At 37.9% G+C, this 15,478-nt stretch overlaps 1 non-coding gene across 1 annotated transcript; it reads right to left on the bottom strand.

Moving 5' to 3' along the window:
* Window positions 1–7,641: 7,641 nt before the first annotated feature.
* LOC121161846 lies at window positions 7,642–7,746 on the bottom strand. The gene has a single exon (XR_005884729.1). It is a non-coding gene; the product is annotated as a U6 spliceosomal RNA (small nuclear RNA).
* Window positions 7,747–15,478: the final 7,732 nt, after the last annotated feature.

Here is a 15,478-nt window from a genome sequence, read left to right as displayed (position 1 = left end):
CCCATAATTTCTGCTTCTTTAAAACTAACAGGGCCTTGCTTGATGGCTCAGTAGCTAAATCTTTGCCTTGTATTTGCCAGAATCCCATGTGAGTGCTGGTTCATGTCCCAGCTGCTCAACTTCCAAACCAGCTCCCTGCTTGTGGCCTGAGAAAAACAATAGAGGATGGCCCACAGCCTGAGACCCTGCATCCACATGGAAAACCTGAAAAAAGCTTCTGGTTATTGGCTCCTGGCTCCTGAGTCCTGGCTTCATTTCAGCTCAGCTATAGCTACTGCATCTACTTCAGACATGAACTAATGGATGGAAGACCTTTCTTTCTATATCTCCTTTTCCCGTAAATCTTCCTTTCTAATACAAATAAATAAATCTTAAAAGTTAAATTACTAGGATGCCAATTCACTCCATTTGCAAAAGAGAACTCTTTCTTAATTTTGGTAGTTCTTAGGATATCTCCCTATTTTAATAAATGTTTATGGAATAAATGACTCCACTAATAAATATCAACTGATAAATTTTAATATAAACCTGACAAAGATCCTCATTGACAAGACACAGATTGCCATTTCTAAGTTTCTTACTTCCTCTCCTTTTTTGTATACTATGTTACCTAACATACATAAAAGAAAACAATATTTGTATTTTGTGGACTGGCTCATTTCACTAAATATAATAGTCTTCAGTTGCATAATTTTTGTGCAATACACAGGATTTCATTCCTTTTTATGGCTTGGTGGTATTTCATCATTCAATGTGTAAGAAAGAAACTTAGAGACTGGCATGGTGGTCAACAGGCTAATCCTCTATGTGCAAACACTGGCATCCTATCACGCACTGGTCTACTTCCAAGCAAGCTTTCTGTTCATGGCCAGGGAAAGTAACACAGTATTGCCTAGGTCCTTGGTACCTGAACCCACATGGAAGGTCAAGTAGAAGCTCCTGGCTCCTGGCATCAGAATCAATAGACTCAGCTCTGGCCACTGCAGCCATCTGAAGAGTGAACCAGTGGATGCAAGATCTTTCTCTTTGTCTCCTCTTCTCTCTGTAAATCTGCCTTTTTCAATGAAAATAAATAAAACATTTTTTAAAAAAATAAAAAAAAGATATCTTATTATTGGAATATTGCTTATAGCCCTTGTGTATATCCCTGTGGTACAGTGGTCATTCTACTTTTTACATAGTGAGTATGATGGTTAGTGGAGCATTATACAAGTGACTATAAAGTTGAAAACATTGCTATAAAATTAAAGAAAAAAGACGGGGCTTAAAGAAGGGAGTAAAAATGGGAGAAAATATTATCTTTGAAGAATTGCATCTATGGAATACATTAAATTGTTCCCTTCAGCTTAATAAAATTTCCAAAAGTTTATTATTTGAGCGATTTTAAGCTTTCACAGAATGATGTTTTTTTAACCACATAAATCTGTATCTGCTACTTAAAGTTGGAAGTAACCTATCTGCTTTTGGTTTTTTTAACCTACCCCCACCCTCCAATCAGGATCAGATTGCTTCCAACCCCATCCTTTCCCTACCCATTTCACCTGGTTCTCCCTTAATAGGGGCTGTTTCATCCCTCAATGTAGGATTCCAATGTCCTTAGTCTTTCTGTTCTTTGAAGACAGGACCTGTGCTATACTTACCTTATATTCGAAATTATTCACAGCATTTACTAGATTAATTTAGCTATCACGAAGATTTTGAAGTTACATATTGCATGCAAATATATTGATTTTACACCTTGCTTCTTTAACCCTTTTATTGTTTTAATTAGGGTATTACTACAGCGAGTGACTTAAAGATTTTCCAAGTGTACAGTTTATGAGTTTGGTCCCCAACACTCTGTGTTGAAGATTTCTGGATCCTGGCTTCAGACAGACCAGTTCTCATCATGTGGCTGTTTGGGAAGTGAACCAGCAGATGGAAGCTGTCTCTGTTTTTGCATCTCTCGTTTCTTTGTAATGCTGCCTTTCAAATAAAAAATAAATCTTTAAAAAACATAATGTGCCCTTTTCATCTCTTCTTCCAAATAGCATCATTTCTGGAGATAATCAAGTATTATTTCATTACATAATTGTAGCATGCTGTAATTACATTCATATCGATAAATACATTTTCTCTTTAATTTAGGGCTTATAAAACTTCTGCAAACATTCATTTTCATATGTTTTATTCATGTATATTTTATTCTCTTGGATGTTACCCTGGAATGAAATTGCAGGAACTTAGAAAACTATGCTACTAACTCTTTAAGTAATTCTCCCAGAGTTTTGGGGTTTTATTGTTTCACATTTCTACCAACAATTTTTATACATTAGTCATTCTATCTGTGTGAGTTGCTATACAATGTGTTTTAATTGCATTTTCTAATGACATGAACTTGAGTATCTTTTTGTATTTATTAGCTATTCATGTGTTCCTAAAATGTCTACCTAAATTTTAACTTTTTTTTCATTTAACTGTGTATGTTTTCAAACTTTTGTTTATTTTTTGAATAGGAGGGAACTTCTCATTCCCAAAATGCCTGCAATAACTGGGAACATGTCAAGGTTGCAGTCATTATCAGATATGCAGTCTATAACTGTCACATAAGCAGCAGAAACCACACTGCCTGAGTCTATCACTGCCTCCCAGGGTGTGCACTGCAGAAGACGGGAATCAGAAGCCAAAGCCAGGAATGATCCTCTGCATTCGCTGTGGGATGTGGGCACTCTGTGAGGCTGAATGTTGATTCACCTTGTATTAGTTTTTATATATTCCAAAATAGAAGCCCTTTGATAGTTATGTATATTGCAAATATTTTGGCAGTTTTTCTATTCAGTTCTCCATACATGTTTATTAGTACATTGGGATTCACAGAATTGTAAAACAGTGCGGTGGTTCCATACATACTATCCTCTTCCCAAGTGATTCTATTTTAGATTGTGACTCTTTTGATCTTATCTTGTACAAAAAAGTCCGTGTTCTAAGAATGGTGTAAGTTAGAGATTCTGAGAATTGTGTAAGTTAGCACCTCTTCCTTAACACCACACATCAATTGTTGCCCCATGTTTGCATCTCATTTCATAATGAGCTTTGCTGTATCAGCAAATTAGCTATCTTTTGCATCCTGTTTCATACATAAGCTTTGTTACAGCTGCACATTGGCAGCCAAGAGAGGGGAAGAAAGAAATTCTTGCACTTAGTGCCACTTCCTCTTTCTGCTCCGTGCCACTTCCTCTTTCTGTGTAGTCTCTAAACTGATTGTAACCCCAAGCCTCACCCAATGAGGCCAGAACACACATCTCCAACCCTGATTCTTGCATTAAGAGTGAAAGTCAGGGCAGACCTTCCATCCTGTGTTTGCTATCTGGATTTAAAGGCAGCTACACAGCCTGCTGTACAAGTAAATTGTCTTGTCCAGATAGTCTTGCCTCTTTCTTTAAAAAAAAATTATTTTTATTGAAAAGGCAGATTTACAGAGAGAGGAGAAACAGAAAGATCTTTTGTTTGCTGGTTTACTCCCCAAGTGACCACAACAGCTATAGCTGAGCTGATCTGGAGCCAGAAGCCAGGAGTCTTCCCCCAGGTCTCCCATACAGGTGCAGGGTACCAGGGTTTTGGGACATTCTCCACTCCCAAGCCATAAGCAGGGAGCTGGAGGGGAAGTGGAGCAGCTGGTGGAGTAGCTGGGACATGAATTGGCACCCAAATTAGCCGCTGAGCCAACACACTGGCCCCCAAATAATCTTGTATTTTGTGTGTGTCTACAACATTGGGGATAAGGATTCTAATGTCTCTCCCCCAGGACACATGAAGAAAACTGGAATTAGAATATCCATCTAGTTTAATGAATAGTTGTTAAATCAATTACTTGACTGATGACTACAAATTGATAAATTTTAAGTCAAGCCTGTGTGAAATGTATTTTGACCAGTAATGGATTTTCATCTTTGAGTTTATGGCTTTCACAATTTTCAACTTTGGTTCGCACAAAGTTTCACAACTGCATAAATTAGCGATTGTTAAGGCTGGAGGTAGTCTGTCTCCTTGAGGTTTCATCTCACCTGCCTTTCGTCAATACCTACCTGCGTCCCTCCTCAACCTTTCCCTATACCATTGCCCTATATCCCTCACTGGGGGTTCTTCCTTCCTTCATGGTAGGCATTGTCTGAGTACTTTAATATTTTTCTGAGGGCAGGGCTTATGTGAAACTTATCTCGTATTCCAAATTTCACAGCACATATTAATTGAATTACTAAAAGTATTTTTAGGTTGCATGGTCTACACTATTATATTGGGGGTTGTTTATTTATTTATTTAATTTCTTACTTACTTAGAAAGGCAGTGTTACAACAGAGAAAGCAGGAGAGTCAGAGTTCTTCTATCTCCTGATTCATTCCCTAAATGGCTACAATGGATGGGGAAAAACGAGTCTAAAGCCAAAAGACAGGAGCTTCTTCTGGCTCTCCACATGGGTGCAGGAACCAAAGGATTTAGACAATCATCTCCTGTTCTTCCAAGTACATTAGGAAGGAGCTAGAAGAGAAATCGAGCAGCTGGGACTTGAATCAGCACTCATAGAGGATGCTAACACCTCAGGCTGAGGCTGCACCATCCCAACAATATTAGTTCTAAGGCCTACATGTTTTCATACTATTATAATAATATGGAGGAAATCAGTCAGGTGGGGAGAGTATTTGGGGAGGGGGTAAAGGAAAATCCAGACTCTATTGAATTATATCATAAAATTAAAACTGAAATAGAAGAAAAAAGTCATTAATGTTTCATATTGTATATGTTTGTGCCAGGGAGAATCTATCTTTCTTATTGTTTCATATGCTAGTCATAAGTTTTAGCATGCATTTTTTTAATAAAGATTTTTCCATAATACAGATTTCTAAGTATAGGGGATTATCCTTTCCCCTACTCGTTCTCCCTCCTCTCTCCCTTTAGTTCCTTCTTATTATTCATCTCCAGTTATTACAATGGTGTGGCCACTCATTTCAGGTATAAGCTTAACTTCATAGTATATAAGTGTATTATGATGTAGTGGCCATTTGGTATTCAGATGGTGGGCCCTCCCTCATAGTTTTAAATATGAAAACAATACAAGAAAGGGGGGTATATGCTCTTTCTAGTGAATGCTGGATGAAGTGGTGCAGACTACAGAGTAAGAGCCCTGTTCCTCATAGCAGTCATGCAGCACACACACCATGAAATCCAACTATGAAATATATCCAGGTCGGATAGCTATTTTCCTCATTGTTTTGAATGTATCATCTAGTAATTATATATGGCAGTCACTCTGGAAGTGTCCAGTGAAATTCAAGATTTCAATGAAGACAGAATTGGAGGCACTGGAAATTGTCTCAGTCAGTTGGGTGACTTCCACTCATGCTGATTGCTGGATGGAATTCCTGGTTCTGTGTATAAACCTGCCCAATCAGGACTTAAAAGCACTGAAGAAAGAAACAAATAAGTGCAAAAGTCTGTCACTTGTTTGCACTATTGCTCTTTCACATTCACTCTCATTCTCATTCTTGCTGCGTTTATGTGCTGCTCTGCTTTCCAAAACTCATAAAAATAAACGTTAAAAACTTGTACAGACTTGTGTACTCACAACCAAGCATGCACTTAACTTATATTATTTAAAAGTCAATGTTATCTAACCAGGAAATTGATATTTGTACTCATGATTCTCTACACCATAGCTCTCATTCGGATTTCATAATTTATGCTTGCAAACATTTTTATAATGTGATACATATTTGTTACAATTTTACAACATTTTAACACATGCATAGATGCACATAATTACCACATATTAGGCATTAATGCATGAAATTCTCTTCTCTGTAAAAGAACATATTTAATCTCCATATTCATCTCATCACACTCTGCAAATTCTTGAAAACTACTCCTGTGTTAGCCATTTCTACAAGTATTCAGTTGAAAAAAATGCTATGTAAATGAAATTGCACTTTGTGAGAACTTTTTTTTGCTTAGCTTCTTTCCCACAAGACCCATTCAAGCATGTGTAAAAATGTATTAACAATTTCCAGTTGACTGCTTTAATTGCAGAGTAGTATTCCATTGTATGGAAGTACTAAGCTTGATTTCACTGAACACAACAAAGAATTCTTGGTTGGCTTGCAGTATGCCCATTATAAATAAAGCAATTATAAAAACATGCGTACAGAGTTTTAGATGAATACGACTTTCCACTACCTCTAATCAATGCCATGGGTGAATTTTTGGGTAATATGATTAAATATATGTTGAACTTTTCTAGAAAGTGCAGAAGAATTTGCAGAGTAGCTGCAGCTATTTGTTTTAGAGCCAACAATACAAGAAAGATTCGGTTTTTCCAAATCCCAACCTATTGTGGGTGAAGAAGTTGGTTAGTGCTCATAGGTGGGCATGAACAGGAACTGGGCTTGTGGCTAAAAACACCTAAACTATTTGGACTCATTTGTATCCAATTTCCTGGCTAAATTACGACTTGGGGATGGGGAGAGTATATAAGAAGAGGTGAAGGAGCAATAAAGTGAGACTTCTCAGAGACTTCCACCATCACTGGTCTCTTGTTGGTGCTTCATCCCCAAACCCTCTCCCTGTCCACGTTACTCGCCCTGCTGGTCAGAGCACCAACCAAGAGTTCAGACTAAGATTTTTTTTTTATTTTAACCATTCTAAGAAGTGTGTTTCATTGGCCTACATCAGGGCTCTGGTCTCTGATTTGCTCTCAGTTCTATAGATAAAATCAAGAAGTTCCCTGGAAACTTAATAAGCCTCACTGAGTCACCAGTTTTGATGCCGGGTCCACAAGTCACGTCTTGATTTAAAAGTACACTTTCAGAAGATAGGAGATTTTCCACATCTCCCACATTGGTGTCAGGGACCAAAGAATATTTGCATGAGGCAGAATTGGAAGCAGAGCATATGAGACATGAACTGGTGCCTATATACAATGCCTGCATCACATGCAGTGGCTTTATTCATTACTTCACAATGCTGACCCCAATCTTCATATTTTATAGTTGTCTCTCTTCCAGCCCTCTCTTGTTTAGATTGAGCAAATTACATCTCATATTTCTCCTCTCTTTTAACTTACCACTGACACTTTGTTCAAAATATTTTTTAATGATTTTGCTAGTGTTTGAAACATAAATTTGTAATCCAGCTCAGTCCATCTTCAATACTTCAATACACTGTAATACTTTGTGGACAATGTAATCACTGTATAACAGAGTATTCACAAGCTTTTCTTCTAATCCTTTATTTATTAAAGTCATACATCTTTGACTCACATGTAAGCTATAACTATCCAATGTAGATGTTATTATTATCTTTATCAAAATGATGTTTATTAGAACAGCAAAAAAGTTCAAAGCAGAAAATAAATTTTACCTTCATTTGTTCCTTCTTTCGTGTGTGCATCTCTGAGTGTGTGTGTGTATGTGTGTGTGTGTGTGTGTGTGTGTGTGTGTGTAGGTCTGAGTTTCTAGCATGTATCATCTTCCCTCTAATAATTCTGCAATGTTCAAGACAATATGTTCCCCATCTTAACTCTGAAAAGTGGTTAAACTAGGCACAGAATTCAAGATTGGTTGTTATTTCTTCCAACACTGTAACTGTTTTTATTCCATGCTGTCTTTTTTTTTTAATATGGAACGCTTCATCAATTTGCATGTCATCTTTGCACATGGGGCCATGCTAATCTCTGCATTGTTCCAATTTTAGTATATGTGCTGCCCAAGCGAGCACCATGCTGTCTTGCTTTAGATAGATTCTGTAGAGAATTTGGCGGCAATCCCTCACCCTCCTTCTTTGCAGGGAATGTGTTTCTCTCCTATGCCTTTTTCCCCCCATGTTTTGGTTTTCTTTTTCTTTAACATTTTTCAGTTATTTTTAAGATGAGCTTATAAGTATTTTTAAATATTTAGTTTACCTTTATTTGAAGGAAAGCATTACAGAGAAGAGATACAGAGAGAAATTCTCAGATTGTTACATGAGAAAGCAGAAGTGTAAGTGCTTCAGGTGAGTTGTGCACCTCTGATTCTCCTCCATTCCATCCCTGTTCTTCCTTTGATATCCTGAGATAACAGGATAGGGCAGGGAACAGTGAGGCAGCTTTGAATGGGGTTTCTAAATATAACAAATGATATTGAACTCATTTATAACCATGAGATCCTACATACATTTTGTATTCATGAACTGTATACTGAACTTCTGCACATATCATTTTGATTATATTTCAATAAAAATTAAAATAACCACCATATGCAATATTTAATATTAACATGTTTAAAGAACATGTAACATTAAAAAGTATGCAATTCAAGTACTAAAACACATGCCATGAGCACTTTAAATAGGAATGGAAGCTTCAATAAGATAAATACTGTTTGGAAGAGAAGGAAGTTGCCCGTCGTCAGGTTGAGGACAGAGGCATAGAGGGCATTGCTGCCAATGCAGAAGCCCAGGAACCATAGCACTGCCATGCCTCCCCTCGATTCATCCAGGTCAATGGAGAGTCAGCATGCCCACAATCAATGTGTGATTCTTGTAAGTTGAAGAATGTGTCTGATAATTTCCATTTACTGCTGAAGGTTTCATCCTGCAGTCTGGAATGTTTGGGTTTATGTTCAGAAACACCTTTGCCTAAATGATTTTTAATGTGTTGTTCATTATTGCAAATCCAGAATAAAACGCATGCCCCTTGGAGAGCACCTATTGTAGTATTTTGATATAATACAGGAATAAACTGGGAGTGAATGAATGCAAAATGTATGTTGGATCTCATGGTTATAAATGGGTTTATTTCAATCAATCTGTGAGTTCCTTTGAGCCCTTATAGTCTCTTCTCCTACCTCTAGAAGTAGAAATGGTATTTTTTTTCTTTATTTCCTGAAATAAACTTTTTTTGTATAAATTTAACATCTTTACATGATGTTACTAGACATAGATACAATAAAAGGATTATTATAATTGAACAAATTAATATATCACTTAGATCAGTCATTTCTGTTTCCATAACAAAAGAAGCTGCATTTACTCATTTAATTAATAAAAACTGAGTAGAAGCACTATAAACCAAAATCCGTTCATGCTGTATAATAAATCTTTGGCTTATTCATTCAATATATATGCTACTTTGTACCTTTTTACCTACCTTTGCCACTTCCTACCCCTATCCTATAACCTCCGTTTTATAGTCTCTAGGTATTTGACTACTTTTTCTTTTAGACTCTGTGTATAAATGAGATTACACAATACTTTTCTTTCTATATCTGCCTTAATTCACTTAGCATGATGTCCTGTAGACTCATCTATGTTATGGCAAATGGCACCATCTTCTCCTTTTACCTGTTAAGTAATTCCTGAACAGGTGTACCACATTTTTTAATCCAATTTTTTCCATTGATGTGCACCCATTATGTCTTTATCTTGGGTGTTGTGAATAGTGCTCTAATCTACATGGAGTGCATATGTGGAGAGATTTGTGATTTCATTTCTTTTGCATACATAGCCAGAGAAGAAATTGTTTACATGATGATTCTGTTTACAATTTCCTCAGGATCTTCCATAGTGCTTTCCATAATGACTGCATGCCAGAGGTCTGCTCCAACTGACTCGAGAGCTTGCAAAGGATGCATGGATCGGCGAAACGATAAGAAAGGGAAGATATGAGGGAGAGACAGAAGAGGCATGGACCACTACAGCATGATGCTCATAATGGACAACTCAGAAAAGTTGCCTTCTTTATTTATACACAAATCATCACAAGCTTTTGCACAACATCCAATTGTTTCATTTTTACTTCATTACAAAAGAATGATTATAAAATCACCCACTGTGGCTATTTGGGAAGTAAAGTGGCAGATGGAAGACCTCTTTCTCTTTGTCTCTCCTTCTTTCTGTAATTCTCCATTTTAAATAAAGTTATTTTTGTACATTTCTGCTCTAGAGCCCAGCGCAATAGCCTAGTGGCTAAATCTTTGTCTTAAATGAGCCAGGATCCCATATGGGTACAGGTTTGCATCCTGGCTGCTTAACTTCCTTTCCAGCTCCCTGCTTGTGGCCTGGAAAAGCAGCAGAGGATGGCCCAAAGCCTTGGGACCCTGAACCTACATGGGAAACCCAGAAGCTCCTGGCTCCTGGCTTTGGATCAGCTCAGCTCTGACTGTTGTGGCCACATGCAGAATGAACCAGTGAATAGAAGATCTTTCTCTCTCTTTCCTTCTCTCTGTAAATCGACTTTCCTATAAAAATAAATAAATCTTGGGGAAAAAGTCTACTTGGGGAAAAAGTCTACTTCTCTATGATAAATCCTTTTCATCTCGTATGGTAGTAAATTGATAGTATTTTTATTACCAAGGAATTAAATCATAGAAACAAAAGTTAATCACTTAAATCTATAACTATAACTATAACTAACAAAAATGTTTAAAACAGGCTTTGATAATAAAAAATGCAGTTAAATTAAACATGGAGATGCAACCTGTAAGGAGCATGATTCAGTTGATTCCATATTGCTGGTGCTTCATGAATCAGGGTGAAGGGAGAGACAACACAAAAACAGGTAGAAGAAAGAGAGAGGTGATAAAGATTTTAAACCCAGGAAACCAGAGGTTTCCTCTCTGCAAAGGGGGGAACAACTTTATCATGCTTTTCCCAGCAGTTTTTATTATGTTAGGCTTTCAAATTCCTCCAAGGACATGGCAATATCCCCTAATAATGACATTTCCCCAAAAGTTACACTTCCATTCCCACTGCTAACCAGCTCTTGAGATTGCCAGGAGAGTATCATGTGCCATGGGGAGAACAGATTCCTCTGTGAGTACATAAGCTCCTTGAACTCATCATCTCAGAACACCATCTAAAGCTGAGGGTTCTGTCCTTCAGCCAACTACTGCCTTGCACACACAACACTTCAGCAGAATTTGTTCTTAGAACTCCCCGTTAAGAACTGTCTCACTTCCTCTCACATTGTTGATGTCAAAAGTCCTCAGTATATAGCAAATCATAAGTATCACTCAGGTATAAATAGTTGTTTCTGCTGAAGAGCATTCAGGCTTTTACCTTTCATTTGACCCACTTTTACATCAGTTGGAACAAAAACATGCCACCAGACATGAATCGCCACTTTGAAAAATGGTGGTGAACCAAGCCCTACAGAACCACATTACAAGTAAAAAAAACATATGCTTCATTTTTACTTAGCAGTCTTCCAGCATGAACTCACAGTGCTTGCATTACTGTTCAGATGGAATCAAGAAGCTCCAAAACAGTAGTGCTCCGGAAATAGGGCCCAATTGTGTTAAAAAGAGAAGAGATTAAACAAAACGCTGAGAAACGTTTAATGAAAAACATGATTCAAATGACCTTACATCCTCACTTACCGGCAAGTCCTAGAACAGGAAATCATAGGGTTTATCCAAGATTTTGGTAAGCCTGGCCCAGACACCAGACTTCATTGCAGCACCTTCAGTTAGCTCTCCAGGGCAGAAAAATGTCCTTGAGTGACTCTGTCAAGAGGCTCTTCCCTTAGACCACATCAGCTTCTGGGCTTCTGCCAAGAATGAAGGAAAGGTAAGACTTTATCAAGAACTTAATTTCAAAGCCTCTTTTGTATTTTAACTCTTATTTTGTGTCCACATCATTCCACTTTGGTTCCTGGGAATTACCAGGAATTCATGCATCACCTACACTAAAGCTGGCCTTATTCATGGGTGTCCCTAAGCAGCTATTTCACCAAATGGGGCCAGGATCTGCCTGCTGGCCACCCAGCGGCAAGCTCTGGGATTTTTATGATATGAAAATATGTGTTTTTATAAAAATGTATAAATTTCAAGTTTTTCTTCACCAAACTAAAACTTATCTTTGAATTCCCTTTTCCACAAACTTTTGAAAGCATCTTCAGATTATGACTGTAAAACTCCATGAATGGGGACCACAGAGATGTTGAGTGTCTTCTCATATCCTTTCTGACCAATCAGTTTATGTACATGGGAGATCTCATAAGGAACCATTCATTGCTTAATGCCTTACTGTAACACTGTAGGAGGAACAAGTCCTTTGCTCACTTGAAGGCCTCCTTCCCCACTGAGTCACCTGGATTCCTGATCTGAATGTGCTGGATTAGACAAAAAGGGCATCCTTGTTGTGGGCTAAGGAGTTGATTAGTGCTCGTTGGCCTGGGCAGGAACAGGAACTGGGCTTGTGGCTAAAAACACCTAGACTATTTGGACTCATATATATCCAATATCCTGCTAAATGAGGAAGTGAGGGGAAGAGTATAAAAGGAGAGGTGAAGGAGCAATAAAGTGAGACTTCACAGACTTCTACCATCACTGGTCTCCTGTTAGTACTTCATCCCCAGACCCTCTCCCTGTCCACATTACTGGCTCTGCCTGATATTTATTCATGCAGATCTGAATGGCTCCTCTTGCTCCAGCTGAAATCTGATGAGCAACTTTCTTTGTTTTCCAAGCTGTGCACTTTTCTACTCCCTCTCATAAACTCCTCTCACACTAAATTTTTCACCAGTAAAAGATACTCCTCTGAAGATCTAATGAGAGAGGTAATGGAGTCATTTCACATTATGCTCAGTGTACATTTATCCTTCTGTACATATCCCAGCACCTCAAACATATCTCTCCAGGAGCACCCATAAGTAATGCAAGTTTCCTCAATTTTTAAAATTTTTGTCTTGAATTTTTAAATTTTATGGTACAATTTTGTGAAGTCTGGGATTTCCACCACCCCTAAAGCCTCACCCCCAACTGATTTTCCCCATGCTGTTATGATAGCATAGTCCTTCATAAGGAGTTATGATTTCATCAGTCTGTTATTTAAGTGTGCCCCAACATTGCTGGAACAGACAATGTCAGACAATCCAGCATCTCATTGTCTACACATTTCCAACAGTTTCATTGGGAGTCCATCTTTGACTTGGAAGCAAGGATGCATATTGCATTGTATTCCCACATCTGGAAATGATAGTCTCCACTACTCCATCACTATACATTTCCATAAATGAGAAGCCATTAGGTAAGATCAACAATGGGTATGAATTCAAACAACAACATTATAGCACCATGGAGTCAAAAAATAATGCACTACTGAGTAGCTAACACATGGGTGACAAAATGAAAACAAAAATCTCTTGGGTAAAATGATGCCAATGTGCAATCCGTGAGCCAGTGATGAATTTGACAAAAGAGAAGAAAGTATTTGGAAGAAATGAAAGTGAAATCAAAAACATCATGACACATGGGATGCAGCCGTGTGGGATGGCTAGTAGGGCTGGTTGGGTTGAACTAGGCTTCACAGATACTTCATTGATACATATGGGAACTGAATGGGATATGGGACAAACAGGACCAGTCTGCTGTACAAAATGGCAAGCAGAGGAAACAGGGCAGGAGGCTGGCCTGGTAGGGGTTATTATAGGTCACTCAGACTAGGCTACAATTCCCATCGGTTTGCATGGAGGCTGAGAGAGCAAGATCAGGCTGGACTGCAACACCTGTTGGTTTGTGTAGAAGACGGGGCTGGAGACAACTGACACAACAATTGCAACTAACAGTGTGCATGTAGATCAATTTGGGTGATGAACTGTGCTGGACCCTGTATTGGCAAGCACACACAAGAATCAGGTCTGGGATCAATCACCTTAGATGATTTTTCTTTGGGAACTGCCCCCAACCGAACCACTGGACTCAAAATTCCAACCATAGAGGAAATTGTGGATTCCATGGTCTGACCTTGGAGTGTATGTCAGAGCTGGGCCTCCTCAGTAACTTAGATGGAGCAGTGGAGAGCATATCCAGATGCAAGTAGAGGATTTGGCAGTACGCTGGAGCCTGCAGAAGACACCTGGTACCATAACAGAAGACAGAGGACAAAACAAATCATTCAACTACCCCAGCCAAGAGTTGGCAGTGAATACTTGGGCAAATGAGACTATAAAGTGGATTATGCCAACCAGTGGATTCTGGAGAGATTTCATCATGATTGGAGTGGCAAGATTGGCAGCAACACAGAATCAAAACCACTTGAGGTGGACCCTCGGACCAGTTCCCACTTTTGGAACCCTTGGATGGTTGGGAGGCTGGGTGTGGTTTCTTCCTTTATCTCTCTCCTACACCCAGATATAGGAAGGAAAAAAGAATGTCAAAATAATGGGCACACCCACTTTCCTCTAGCCCTTGATCCTTCATACCCTAATCAAATATGTAAAAAGTATCAAAAATAAAATTTACACAATGAAAAATTCTAACACAGCTGTGATGAACATTGATTCACATAATTGCATATCAAACATAGAAGAAAAATATTAAAATACTCCTTTATACTCACATTCACTACATTTCCCAAATGTAATGAGAAATTATCCCATATTCATCTCTACAAAACTTTTATTTTAAAATATTATGTGGGTCACACACAGTCTAAATTAAGTTTGGCTTTTTTCAACTCAGCATGTTAACTTCAAGATTCAGCCAGGAGGTACCAATAGGTTCTATTTTTTTTTTAATGTTTTAGTTGCAGAGTAATAGTCCATTGTAAGTAGCTACTAAGCTTTGTTTCATTTATCAGATATTTGGTTTAGGTACAGTCTGGTCATTATAAATGAAAGTAATGTGAAGATTTGTGTGCCTACGTTTAAGTGAACTTCATTTGCCATTCTGAGATCCCTTCAGTGACAGATTTGTTGAGTGCTATGGTCAAGTGGCTATCAAACTTTTTCAGAATATGCAAAAGGATATCCAGAAGAGCTGCATCACATTGCTTCCCAACCAGCAGCATTACAAGTTCCAGTTTCTCCAAATCTTCATTAACAATTGATGATATAGATTTTTCCATTCATTCTAAAGACCAAAATAAATCAAAATTTCATGAAATGGATGAAGAAAGAATAAGAATATGATATTTGTGATAAGTTCATCACATTTCTGTTTAGATAATAGAAAAAATAATGTGAGCATGAGGGAGGACAGGGTGGAAAGTGTTCCTAAATCTTCACTGTGAAATAAATAAAATATGTTCACTTAACATAAATAAAGTAAGTTAAAATTTAAGAATTAAATAGAAATAGTAATTATCAAGTTTAGGCTTTAGAGGAATAACATTCTGGGGGATTTTTACTCTGTGCATGCTTCTTGATCATTCAGAATGAGAGTGTACACATGAGGTCATTATAACACTATAAAGGTAAGCAACACATTTTTCCTCTGAAAACTGGGAACTAACAGCCCCAACTAGGGAGCAATTTTTGTTTGGTTGTTTGTTACTTTTTGAACCTGTCATTGATACTGTCTCAACCCAGGTGTTTTGAAGAATTGAACTTGCATTATTTTTAACATATTGTTTACTCAATACTATGTCAACTAATTCCATAACATTGTATATTGATGCTGAGGTTTTGTTGGGGCTTTTAACTGACCGGAACTTTACTCTGTTAGCTCTACCTTCAGACCAGAGAAGGTCT

Source organism: Ochotona curzoniae, unplaced genomic scaffold (genome assembly GCF_017591425.1).
Source record: "Ochotona curzoniae isolate NIBS_2020 unplaced genomic scaffold, NIBS_Ocur_1.0 contig_4877, whole genome shotgun sequence".
Lineage (NCBI taxonomy): Eukaryota > Metazoa > Chordata > Mammalia > Lagomorpha > Ochotonidae > Ochotona > Ochotona curzoniae.
Note: the sequence above shows the minus strand (reverse complement) of the source record. Positions and strands in the feature narration are given on the sequence as shown.